This window comes from Dermacentor albipictus, unplaced genomic scaffold (genome assembly GCF_038994185.2).
Source record: "Dermacentor albipictus isolate Rhodes 1998 colony unplaced genomic scaffold, USDA_Dalb.pri_finalv2 scaffold_12, whole genome shotgun sequence".
Classification (NCBI taxonomy): Eukaryota; Metazoa; Arthropoda; class Arachnida; order Ixodida; family Ixodidae; genus Dermacentor; species Dermacentor albipictus.
The window spans coordinates 840,426-853,358 of record NW_027225566.1 but is presented as its reverse complement, the minus strand read 5'-3'; positions in this window follow the sequence as shown (position 1 = coordinate 853,358).

The window sequence follows — 12,933 nt, the reverse complement described above, 5'->3', positions numbered from 1 at the left end:
TGGTATGGCGGCTATCTTGGATCACCGCCACATATTCGCGAAATTGCAGACGCATTGAACTGGCTTCTGTATGCGACCGCTAACTTTATTTTTGAAGTGCTAACGCCATAATAAGTTGCCAAGGACAAAAAAATGTATCAGTCGATAAAATTTGCAGCTCCATGTCACATTTGGTCATCTTGATGAAAATGTAAAATTGCATTTTGCAAAACTTCCGTTCCCCGGCAAACATTTCAAGGCACGTAAGCTCCACAGCCAATCAGATAGTCAACATGGCGGATAATGGCGGCCGTGCAGTTGCCATAGAGTGTACTAGAATGTTTTGAGTGGCGCTACCGGCCGCCGCGGAGAGGGCCGGTGAGCGTGGAAGTTGGCGGTGGCGCTGCAGTCAACCGCACTTGAATGCGTCTTCGCGGTCAGCTTGCCGTTTGCTGCCGCGTACGGAAGTCGCTGCGTAATGCCCGCGTGATGTTCAGATTATTGCATCGTTCCTGTTTAGTAAAATGAATTATGCAAATTCTATGTGACCTCACGCACCCCATAAGAAACTCCAAACCAATGCGTAGCTGTAAGTGAAATGCCTGGAAATTTACACAGGAGCTCCCTCCCCATGTACATCTGCGATCTTGTTTAGTTTGCACGACGCTGCGACACGGAATTACGTAACAGCCTTGCGGAATGCAGTGACTGCGATGTTGTTGCCTTAATGCCATTGCACACACCCACGATGCGGAATAGGCCAGGGTTCGGCGAGGAGCGTGCCTCGGTCACATGGAACGCTTTCGTTGTCTTTTAGCGCACGCAGTTCTTTAGAAGGGCGAGCTAGTGGACTTAGTTGCAGCATCAGTGCAAGTTGAGCCTTTGTAAAAAAATTTCGAGCCGACGGGGTTCCCTTCCGAGCCGCACCGCGTAGCTCGTAATGCATTTCCAGCGTTCCCTATCTCCTAAATGCAAGATCGCGCTACCTCCAATGGGCTGAACGCCCAAAATTGCTACAGGAGCCCCACTACACGGCCTAGAAGCAAACCCCGTGAGCTCTGAGCTCTTGACAAAGGCTGTACCTAGTAAAAGTGCAGTTCCAGTTCATGTATCTAATACCAACTTTCAGCGAACTTGAGAGAAGCGCCAATAGGTCAGGCAAACTTTATGCACGGCAACCCAGTCTTAAGGCAGCAGTAGCCGCCCCCCTCCGCTTAAAAAAATACGTGAATATGCATGACACAACTAATTTTATTTACATATACTGTGCCCCACTCAGTCCTCAACAAAATCTTGCATCTCAATTTTCTACACACGGCTCAACTTTAAATGCTGCTTTGCTTTTCTTCGGGCGAAGTCACACGACTTGTTGAGACCTTTGACAAAAATATGCATTCTGGTCACAAGATAAAACCCAGTCCAACTTGAGGTGAGCTCCTTGAAGTGCTGATCGCATCCAATACGGTCCATGCCTGTCTTGTTCAGAAGAGCAAGCACATCCATGATGCTGTCGTGATGCAGTTCTCCAGAGCTAAAACATCATGTGAAAACGTCCTCAAGCTGACTGATAAACTTGAAGAGGCTCAATGCGGGGTAGAGCAAGCCATCAAAATCGCATGCTTTTGTAAATATGGCAGCATTCAAATTTTTGCCATCGGGAGCTGGTAACAAGCTGATCCATGCACACACGACATTTTGTTTTCAAGATACACTTTCTTGCAACATACCCTGCAATATAGTACGTAAGCCTTGAGTCACTCCTCTGATTGTTATAAGAATGTTCAGTCATAGCTTCTTTATTGTTAAGAGCTCTTTTAGCTTCATCAAGATTACCCATGTTGATCAGCATATCAATAAGTTTCTGCTGCTTGTGAGAACCTGCCGTTTGGTCCTTGACTGATAGAAGCGAGCTAACCATAACCTCAGGCACATTTGACCCAGCGACGCTCTTTGTCAGATTGTAATAATTGAGGCAGTTGTTGGTTATTAGAGATTGTTGTGGGCTTGGGTGGCCATTACAGCCTGACGACTGCCTTAATATACCGAATCTGCTCTCGAGCTTGTCTTGGCTCAGGCGTGATACCATCACATATGAAAAGCCAAGCTCTGAATGTGTATACGTCAACAGCTCCAAGATACTTGCAAGAGTGACTCTCAGTTCTTCCACTGTTGATTCACTCAGGAACTTCCCCTTCTTGCATTAGCTTCGCACTTATTCAAAAAGTCCAGGAAATTAACAAGCTCCTGCACTTCAGGTGAGTCAGGCTTCAAAGCTTCAGGTGGGAAACGTGACGTCATTGTGGTGATCAGGGACTCCATCCTCCTGTAGAAAAGTAACCATAATTGGGTTTAAGGTTGCTGAATTGACGGTATCAATCATGAAAAGGGTGTGACATTGCAGATAAAGAAAATGCCAAAGACATCTAAGCACTGTAAAAAGAAATGAAAATACTATATTGATGTAGCCACAGTAGCTGCATTTCGAAGAAAAACGTGAAATGCAAGATAGCCCATGTGCTGTAACATGAGTGCCCTTTAAACATCCCTAAGTGGGGATCTTATATAACTCATGTCACTTTTCGATGTTGGAATATATAGGCCTTTTACAAAGGTACAGGTTAAGAATGCAAAAGCAAGCGCAAGATAATAATTTCGAATATCAAAAGGAGGGCTGAATTAACAATACCCACAGGAAAAAAATCTGTATTGCTGCAATGTTTCCACAGCGTTTTTCAAGCGGGGGCTTGTAGAGATGCAGGCCTCTTAGAGTGTCCGAGCTGAACAGCTGAAAAGCATCGGACACTCTCATCTTCACGAAGTTGTTAGGCTCAAGATGCACTTTTGTCAGTCGGGGCATTGCCTTCAGTGTTATATTCTTTGCATCTGGATTGAGGGCTTCCTTAAAGGGAAGCTGAAACGGTTTTCAAATTCCATGAAGTGCTGGAATTGGGAAGAACAGACCTATTAATTTACGGTTCTGAAATTTTTTCTTCGTTTTGTTGATATAAGGGGCGGAAATTGTTTTCTAAATCCCCCCCGCGGACACGCCCCCGTCGCTTCCCGGAGTGCCGGGTGAGGAGGCAGCCGGAGGAGAGAACCGGCGAGAGTGACGTCATTCCCGGGGAGCGTGCCGGCGGACCGGCGTGCTGGCGTGTTTGTTTCCGTCCTGCGCTTTACTAAACGACGGTACGAGAGATCTGCCGCCGCTGACGTTTGCTTTCTTTTGCGATTTTCGTGAATTGTGCTTCCCTTCTGTGCTGCGTGAGTGCCTACAGCCAAGGGTGCCCAACCTGCCCTCATTCTGTGCAGCATTCAGCTGTGCGAACACAGGCGGGCGAGACGATGTGGTGTTTCACATGTTCCCGAAGGACAATAAGTTTGCAACGCAGTGGGTCCGTGCGGTGACGAGAGAGAAATTCGTGCCCACGAAATCAGCTGTGCTGTGCTCGGACCATTTCCGCGACAGGAATTATCATCGGAGCTTGACAATAATGCGGGCAATCGGTGTTCCGGTGCCCACATTTATGCACTCGAGAAATACGAACATTTGAAGCCGTGAACGTCCGGTAACACAGCTTTAGCGTAGCCGGATAGCTTTACGACCAATGCGGAAACGCGTTGTTGCTAGCGTTGCTAGGATTGCTTAGCGACATTCGACGTACGGTTGCAGGCACCGTAAAGTTACGGTGTTTACCACACAGCGGTGCTAAAACGGCCTAATATCTGTATGTTAACACTAGCATGCAGCACGCACACCGATTCTTGATCGAGCCACAATCGCAAAGTCGTCGAACTATCATCTGAATATTGCACATATAATCCCCCTGGCCATCTCGATCTGGATGCGTATGATAAGCAACTTCCATGACTGTACCTCGCAACACTGTATGTGCGCGCTTTGAAACGCGGTACTTATGTTCGTGATCGTGTATCAACGCGCAAAAAACCACCGAACTGTAGACAAGCAGCGGCAAGGTGCTTGACATCGCGGAATTAATTGCACCCGTGTTTACAATCTAATTAGAAGTTAGCGCTTCGGCATTCTTCCAGCAGCAAGTTCCCAGTGACACTTTAGCGCGTTTTTTTCTCCCGTCATTGCAAAGTGCAGCTACATGAAAAAAACATACGTACCAGCTAATATTTCCAATGCGAGAGAAAGTGCACACATCGCTTTCGCTGTTGGCACACTCAACATCGTCGTTGCCTCCATCGTTTTCTGTATCGGCTGTCGGTTCGAACATGTAAGGCGAAAATACAAGCTGTCCGAGACAGCGAGAACGTTCCATAATGCTTACAACTCATCTGTGAAGCCAGACCAGAACAGCGTGCTACCACAGGACATCTATACAAGCTCTGAAACGGCGGCGTCAACCGGTGATCGCCATGAATGACGTCACAGTGGTTCCGACCAATCACGGGCAACAGCGGCGTTCGCGTGATGCCCTGAGGCGCTGGTGCGCGTTCTCCTGCAAAAAACTGCCGCTTGCTTTTGTTTCCGCCCTTTTTAAACTAGATATTCGTGTTCAACGGACTAAAAACTGCAGAATACCGCAGGAAACTCTTTTTTTTTTCAAAAAGTGTTTCAGCTTCCCTTTAAGTGGCTCCAGGGATACCTATATGAAAAAATCAAAATGAAGACGAACAGGAATGAGTTAATACATCTCGTGTTGTGATGCAAATGCAAAATAAAGAACAGTTCACGTTCATATGAACCACAAGCGCTCAACACACTTCATAGCCATATTATAGACAGTCATGTCTGCGCCAGGACGCAAAACATGGTGCACCAAAGCTATAGTCACGCCTACTACTGTTTATTACAACAGAACTTACTGTTCCGTCTGGTGTGTCGAAGGTTGTTTACAGAAGCCGATTGCGAAGGTTCTTCACCAGATGAGGGAAGTCCGACAGGAAATGTAGGAAACGTTTGTTGTCCAATGGGTGGACCCTCTTTGCTACTATTTCCTTTGCTATTGCCTGCACACCCATAACTCGCCACATCTTCCGATTCCATGGCGCAGCATCACGTTACATAATCAACAAACCTGCTTGCTCAGCGAGAACTGTGGCGTCAAGGATAATCTTTGCAAGACGATCTTCTTTGATGTTGGTATGGGTTGCAAATGTGCCCAAGATCTGAGTCCACTTTCCAACTAAAGGAACGAACATAACCATAAGCCCATGATTTGACAGCAGGTTTACCTGCTCTTTCGGTGTGTAGGGGCCCAAGTCCACGAAGCCAGCAACTTTGCCAGCACTGTCAACGGAGAGGTGCTCGGATAGAGACATCTCGTCTACAATCAGCCCGCCGTGACACCTGAAAGGGTCCATTAAAGAGGTTTTCTTTTTCAGTGCTTCCAGCATGTTCTGATGAACCCAACACTGCCCATGTAATATGACAAGTACTTTCTGATGGTACATCTGCTTGGAAGCACTAAGATCTTTTGTCTGCGGATGTATTCATAAAGCCCAGGGCTTCGCATTTCAGGAGAATGCATTCAAGCGTCCACTCTTTGTCGTATGGCATGCCTCGAGTGCTTTTTTTTCTTTTTGTAGCTTGAAAACACTGCTTTACAGCTAGCTGTTGCTTTGATGTCAAAGATTGAATTCTGCCCTGCGGAATGCTCTCGGTGGTGGCTGCAGCAGCTTTCTTCATGCTGGCGATAACACAACTTAGTGTTTTAACCTTTAATGCAAGTCTATTAGCTTTTTTGTTCGAAGCTCGGAGTTTGTACAAATTGCTGCGAGTACTTTTCGTCACTCGGCATTTCAGGCATGACTTTCTCATCTGCAGGGTCTTGCGCAGGTACTTGCAGTGTATGCAAGGCAACCCTGCAAAAAATAGAAAAAGAATTGGATCCTTCAAATGACTTACAAAATGTGATAGAGCACTCTTTAATATTTCTTGTCACCTGATTAAATTTACAGAAGCAGGTATGATCATATAAAGAACTTATTTGGAGTAGTTTTACCTAAATGTATCTCCATGGAGTGCTCTACATTTCGTGAAATAATGAACATTTCAATCTTACCTGTATCTGGTGATCTCCGTGAGCACTTCACACTGAAGAGGGCTCCTCTTCTTGACTGGATTTGTGCATGAAGAGCTTTTGTGAGCTCACACGAAGCCACAAACGACGCTTCCGCCGCTCCACAGCACACAGGAATTTTCGCAGCTCTTTGCAAGAGCTCTGTTGCTTCTTGCACGGTCATCAAACGACACTTATTTACGAGCTCTTCTGACACAAACACTTTACACTCGACGCTGTCCTGGCTTAAACAATAAAAAACATCATCATCATCATCATCAGCCTGGTTGCGCCCACTGCAGGGCAAAGGCCTCTCCCATGCTTCTCCAACAACCCCGGTCATGTACTAATTGTGGCCATGCCGTGCCTGCAAACATCTTAATCTCATCCGCCTACCTAACATTCTGCCGCCCCCTGCTACGCTTCCCTTCCCTTGGGATCCAGTCCGTAACCTTTAATGACCATCGGTTATCTTCCCTCCTCATTACATGTCCTGCCCATGCCCATTTCTTTTTCTTGATTTCAACTAAGATGTCATTAACTCGCGTTTGTTCCCTCACCAAATTTGCTCTTTTCTTATCCCTTAACGTTACGCCTATCATTCTTTCCATAGCTCGTTGTGTCGTCCTCAATTTGAGTAGAACCCTTTTCGTAAGCCTCCAGGTTTCTGCCCCGTAGGTGAGTACTGGTAAGACACAGCTATTATATACTTTTCTCTTGAGGGATAATGGCAACCTGCTGTTCATGATTTGGGAATGCCTGCCAAACGCACCCCAGCCCATTCTTATTCTTCTGATTATTTCTGTCTCATGATCCGGATCCGCAGTCACTACCTGCCCTAAGTAGATGTATTCCCCTACGACTTCCAGTGCCTCGCTGCCTATTGTAAACTGCTGTTCTCTTCCGAGACTGTTAAACATTACTTTAGTTTTCTGCAGATTAATTTTTAGACCCACTCTTCTGCTTTGCCTCTCCAGGTCAGTGAGCATGCATTGCAGTTGGTCCCCTGAGTTACTAAGCAAGGCAATATCATCAGCGAATCGCAAGTTACTAAGGTATTCTCCATTAACTTTTATCCCCATTTCTTCCCAATCCAGGTCTCTGAATACCTCCTGTAAACACGCTGTGAATAGCATTGGAGAGATCGTATCTCCCTGCCTGACGCCTTTCTTTATTGGGATTTTGTTGCTTTCTTTATGGAGGACTATGGTGGCTGTGGAGCCGCTATAGATATTTTTCAGTATTTTTACATATGGCTCGTCTACACCCTGATTCCGTAATGCCTCCATGACTGCTGATGTTTCGACAGAATCAAATGCTTTCTCGTAATCAATGAAAGCTATATATAAGGGTTGGTTATATTCCGCACATTTCTCTATCGCCTGATTGATAGTGTGAATATGATCTATTGTTGAGTAGCCTTTACGGAATCCTGCCTGGTCCTTTGCTTGACAGAAGTCTAAGGTGTTCCTGCTTTTATTTGCGATTACCTTAGTAAATAGTTTGTATGCAACGGACAGTAAGCTGATTGGTCTATAATTTTTCAAGTCTTTGGCGTCCCCTTTCTTATGGATTAGGATTATGTTAGCATTTTTCCAAGATTCCGGTATGCTCGACGTTATGAGGCATTGCGTATACAGGGTGGCCAGTTTCTCTAGAACAATCTGTCCACCATCCTTCAACAAATCTGCTGTTACCTGATCCTCCCCAGCTGCCTTCCCCCTTTGCATATCTCCCAAGGCTTTCTTTACTTCTTCCGGCGTTACCTGTGGGATTTCGAATTCCTCTAGACTATTTTCTCTTCCATTATCGTCGTGGGTGGCACTGGTACTGTACAAATCTCTATAGAACTCCTCAGCCACTTGTACTATCTCATCCATATTAGTAATGATATTGCCGGCTTTGTCTCTTAACGCATACATCTGATTCTTGCCAATTCCTAGTTTCTTCTTCACTGTTTTTAGGCTACCTCCGTTCCTGAGAGCATGTTCAATTCTATCCATATTATACTTCCTTATGTCAGCTGTCTTACGCTTGTTGATTAACTTCGAAAGTTCTGCCAGTTCTATTCTAGCTGTAGGGTTAGAGGCTTTCATACATTGGCGTTTCTTGATCAGATCTTTCGTCTCCTGCGATAGTTTACTGGTATCCTGCCTAACGGAGTTACCACCGACTTCCATTGCACACTCCTTAATGATGTCCACAAGATTGTCGTTCATTGCTTCAACACTAAGGTCCTCTTCCTGAGTTAAAGCCGAATACCTGTTCTGTAGCTTGATCTGGAATTGCTCTATTTTCCCTCTTACCGCTAACTCATTGATCGGCTTCTTATGTACCAGTTTCTTCCGTTCCCTTCTCAGGTCTAGGCTAATTCGAGTTCTTACCATCCTGTGGTCACTGCAGCGCACCTTGCCGAGCACGTCCACATCTTTTATGATGCCAGGGTTAGCGCAGAGTATGAAGTCTATTTCATTTCTAGTCTTGCCGTTCGGGCCCCTCCACGTCCACTTTCGGCTATCCCGTTTGCGGAAGAAGGTATTCATTATCCTCATATTATTCTGTTCCGCAAACTCTACCAATAACTCCCCCCTGATATTCCTAGTGCCTATGCCATATTCCCCCACTGCCTTGTCTCCAGCCTGCTTTTTGCCTACCTTGGCATTAAAGTCACCCATTAGTATAGTGTATTTAGTTTTCACTCTACCCATCGCCGATTCCACGTCTTCATAGAAGCTTTCGACTTCCTGGTCATCATGACTGGATGTAGGGGCGTAGACCTGTACAATCTTCATTTTGTACCTCTTATTAAGTTTCACAACAAGACCTGCCACCCTCTCGTTAATGCTATAGAATTCCTGTATGTTGTATGTTACCAGCTATATTCTTATTAATCAGGAATCCGACGCCTAGTTCCCTTCTCTCTTCTAAGCCCCGGTAGCACAGGACGTGCCCGCTTTTTAGCACTGTATATGCTTCTTTTGGCCTCCTAACTTCACTGAACCCTATTATATCCCATTTACTGCCCTCTAATTCCTCCAATAGCACTGCTAGACTCGCCTCACTAGATAACGTTCTAGCGTTAAACGTTGCCAGGTTCATATTCCAATGGCGGCCTGTCCGGAGCCAGTGATTCTTAGCACTATAGAGGCTAGAAGGTTATCCTAGTGTCGGGAGCGGGCGCCCTTTCCCGAAGCGCCGGAGAAACCAGTTTGGATGCTTGGCGGAGTACGAAGAGGGCGCTGCGCTCCTATGGCGGGTTACTGACGCCAGCCGAAGGAATGCAGACACAAGTCCAACAAGTCGTCGTCAGTTTTGGGTAGCACGTGTACCGACGTAGTTCAGTTTGTTGCAGCCTTTATTTTCGTTGACACCGTAGTGCCACGGCTTGGTGCGATGCGACGTTGAACTTCTGTGATAATGCCTTCAAAAAAAGAGAGGACATGTTTTGTTCCCCTTTGTAAGGGCGGTTACAAGTCGTCTATAGAAAAGGTGTCGTTGTTCCGCGCTCCATCCGACCCTGTTCGCTTGAAGGCATGGGCAAGGAACATCAAGAGAGACGACAAAGTGCTGAGTGAAACTTGTGTTGTGTGCTCTCGCCACTTCGACGAGCGGTTCATCCAAAGGAAGTTCAAGCACGTAATTAATGGCGAGATTGTCGAGCTCGACCGTGAACGTCCGGCGCTTACTGAGGATGCCATTCCTACTATTTTTCCCGACGCACCACCTTATTTCACGAAGCAACTACCGAAAAAGAGAGCAGAAAGAAACATGGCCAACAGCGATGCCCCGCCAGCGAAACGCAAGGCTCCGAACAACGACCAAGCTGAAGCCGTCGAAACACAGGCCTGCACTGATGAAACGCCGCAAAGACCGCGCCCGTTGGGAGAAATCGAATTACCGTCGGCATTCTGCAGCAAGATTTCGCTGCCATGTGATGCCACTGTTTTGTGCTTCGCGTGGCACACCGGCACGCAGCCCGGCGATGTCCGTGTCGTAAAACACGTTACTTTTTCGACGTCCACGGAAGCTGATGCTACGCAGCAAAATTCTCATATTTGCACCGTGTTTTGCCGCGGCATTAAGACAGAAGAGTTCAGTGTAAACAACGAGTACAATGCTGCCCAGGCATTGAAGAAGGTCGACGAACTACAACTTTGTCCAGGATGTGGCATTGAGCCTGTCACCGGCGGTCTGTGCGTGCAGTTTGGTTCAGAGCACTTCGCAAAAAACTGCCGTGTGGTCAGCCCCGATGGAAAGCCCTGTTTGCACTGCAAGTATACCAGGAAACTTGTTAAAAACCAAATGTATAGATTGAATAAAAAGCAAGCAAAGACAAATTTCAAGCGCCGCATGGCCAGGAAATCGCTTCAATTGTTCCGAACAAAGAAAAGACTGGCGCAAGCACAAAGGAGTGTAGAAGACCTTAGAACGATCAACCAGAATATTTCTTCTACAACTTTGGACGAAAGAATCAAAGGTCTTCCTCCGAAGCAACGCCTCGCTGTGAAAGCATGTTTTGAGGCGGCCACTAGAAAGTCAACGAGGGGCATGTTGTATGACAAAACATGGGTGTTGGAGTGCATACTCATGCGCATGAAAAGTCCCAAGCTTTATGAACATGTAAGGAGGCATGAGATACTTGCACTCCCCAGCATGTCCTGCCTAGACAAACACATGGCTGGATTTAAGAGCTCCTTTGGGTTCAATGCTACTGTTTTTGAGGCCATGAAAAAGAAAACTGATGAAATGGATGCATGCGATTGCCACGGTGGCATTGTCTTCGATGAGATAAAGCTCTCGGAAAACATTAGTGTGAAAGCCTCTGGCAAGTTGAGCGGCTTCGTGGACCTTGGCCCATTTAGTGAGGACTATGATTCCACAGTGAGTGACCATGGACTCGTCGTAATGTACCAGCCCTTTCAGGGTAAGTGGCTCAGTTTAACGCATAATTTTTTTTCTCCTTTACCTGGCAAACAGATTTTCAAGTGAACTTGAAACTTAGTTGCATAACAGAAACTTCTTTTTTGTAGGAAAGTGGACCCAGATCCTTGGAGTTTTTGCTGCCAAGGGCAATGTGAAAGCTGCTGTTTTGTCGAAAATTCTTGTGGAGGCCACTGTATTGGCCGAAAGGTCTGGTCTCTTTGTTCACTACTGGACCAGTGACGGTGCCCCTTGGAATCGGAGTCTGTGGAAGCTGTTTGGCATTAAAGGTAGGCAGTTTGGGTCCTCATATTTGTACTTCATCCTCTATTGCCTGATGAGCTGCTCTCATTACCAAAATTCTCTTTACTTCCACAGCTTCCATGAAGGAAATAACGTGCAAAGTCCCCCATCCAGTTGACCCAGGAAGGAGCCTCCATTTTATTTCCGATTTTCCGCACTTGGTTAAATGTGTACGCAATGCTTTTGTAACTAAAGGTGTGCAAATTCCAAGTGGTCATGCCAATGCAGATGTAATCAAAGAAGCATGGAAGAAGGACATGGATTCACTAACTCTTAAAGTAATGCCACACATTACTCGCTCGCACATTCATCCAAATGCGTTTGAAAAAAATGCGCGTGAACTTAGCCTTCCAGCTATTTAGCGAGGAGGTACTAAAGGGGATCTTTTTCTATAAAGTTCATTTGGACAGGCACTTTAGAACAACTGAGCCGACAAAAGAGCTTGTGAAGCTTATGGAAAGATTAATATTTATAATGACTTCGAGAACACCATCTAAAGGCCTCCGACCCAACTCTCCAAGTGCAAAGTTTCTTGAAGAGTTCATTGCATTCCTTGCAGAATGGGAAGATTATGCTGCCAAGCATGGTGGGGGATTCCTTAGCCCAGGAACTGCCCTTGGTCTGCGTGTGACCTTAAAAAGCACTCTGTCCCTTTTAGACTACTTAAGTAGCTCACTAGGCTACAAGTACTTATTAACAGCTAACCTTAGTCAGGACAAAATGGAAAATATGTTTGGTGTCGTAAGGCAATCCTTTGGTTGTAACGACCACCCTTCACCAGAACAGTTTTTAATTATAATGAACAGTTTGTCATTTTACAGCCTGGCAAGGCCTCCTAAAAACGGGAACTCACCAGGAGACTTGGTAAGCGCACTCTTAAAGCCATCTGATGCTGGAAAACAAAAGGCTGACCACCTAACAGAAATTATTGATGAGCTATTGGATGATGGCAATTTGGAGTGTGCAGAATCTGTGTTGAAAACACAAGGCAAGCAGTTGGATCATGACAACTGTGTCGAAAAGCACAGTGACAGTAGATTGGTATATTATATAGCCGGCTATGTTGTCAGAAAGTCTTTAAAAAAATTTCCATGCCCAGAGTGTGCCTCTTGCCTTTGTATTTTGCCCCTACAAGCAGATTCTGATGTAAATTCTATACTAACCAGGCAGTTTGATCATGGGGGCTTGATCTACCCTACCAAAGCTGTTGAGGAGCTTGTTTGTAAAGTTGAGGACACATTTACTGTGTATTTCAGCAGGAATCAGCTTCATGCTGAAAGCATGGTCTGCTTTTTGCATTTCCTCCAGGGAGCGGAGCTTAAAGAAGTGGGTTGCAGTGAGCATGGGCGGTGTTTGACAACAAACATAATAAAGTTCTATGCACTGACGAGGCTGCACTTCTTTGCAAAAGCAAAGAACATGGAACGGAGCACTCAAAGAGAAAAACAGAAGCTCGTGAAAATGAGGCGATGCCACTAGAATGACAGTCGCGAAAATGCTCCCTGCTTTTGTACATACCTACCTTCGTTGTGCAATAAAAAAAAAAACTTGTAACATAGGTTTTGAAAGCGCTCCCCATACAGCGTTTTTGCGGACCGTAGTGTGCAACATTGTAAAGCTGCAATAAACTATATGCACGAGAAAAACGGAGTGCATTCCATTTTCTCTCCACGCTTGTGGGCTGATTAGTGTCGCTTATCCC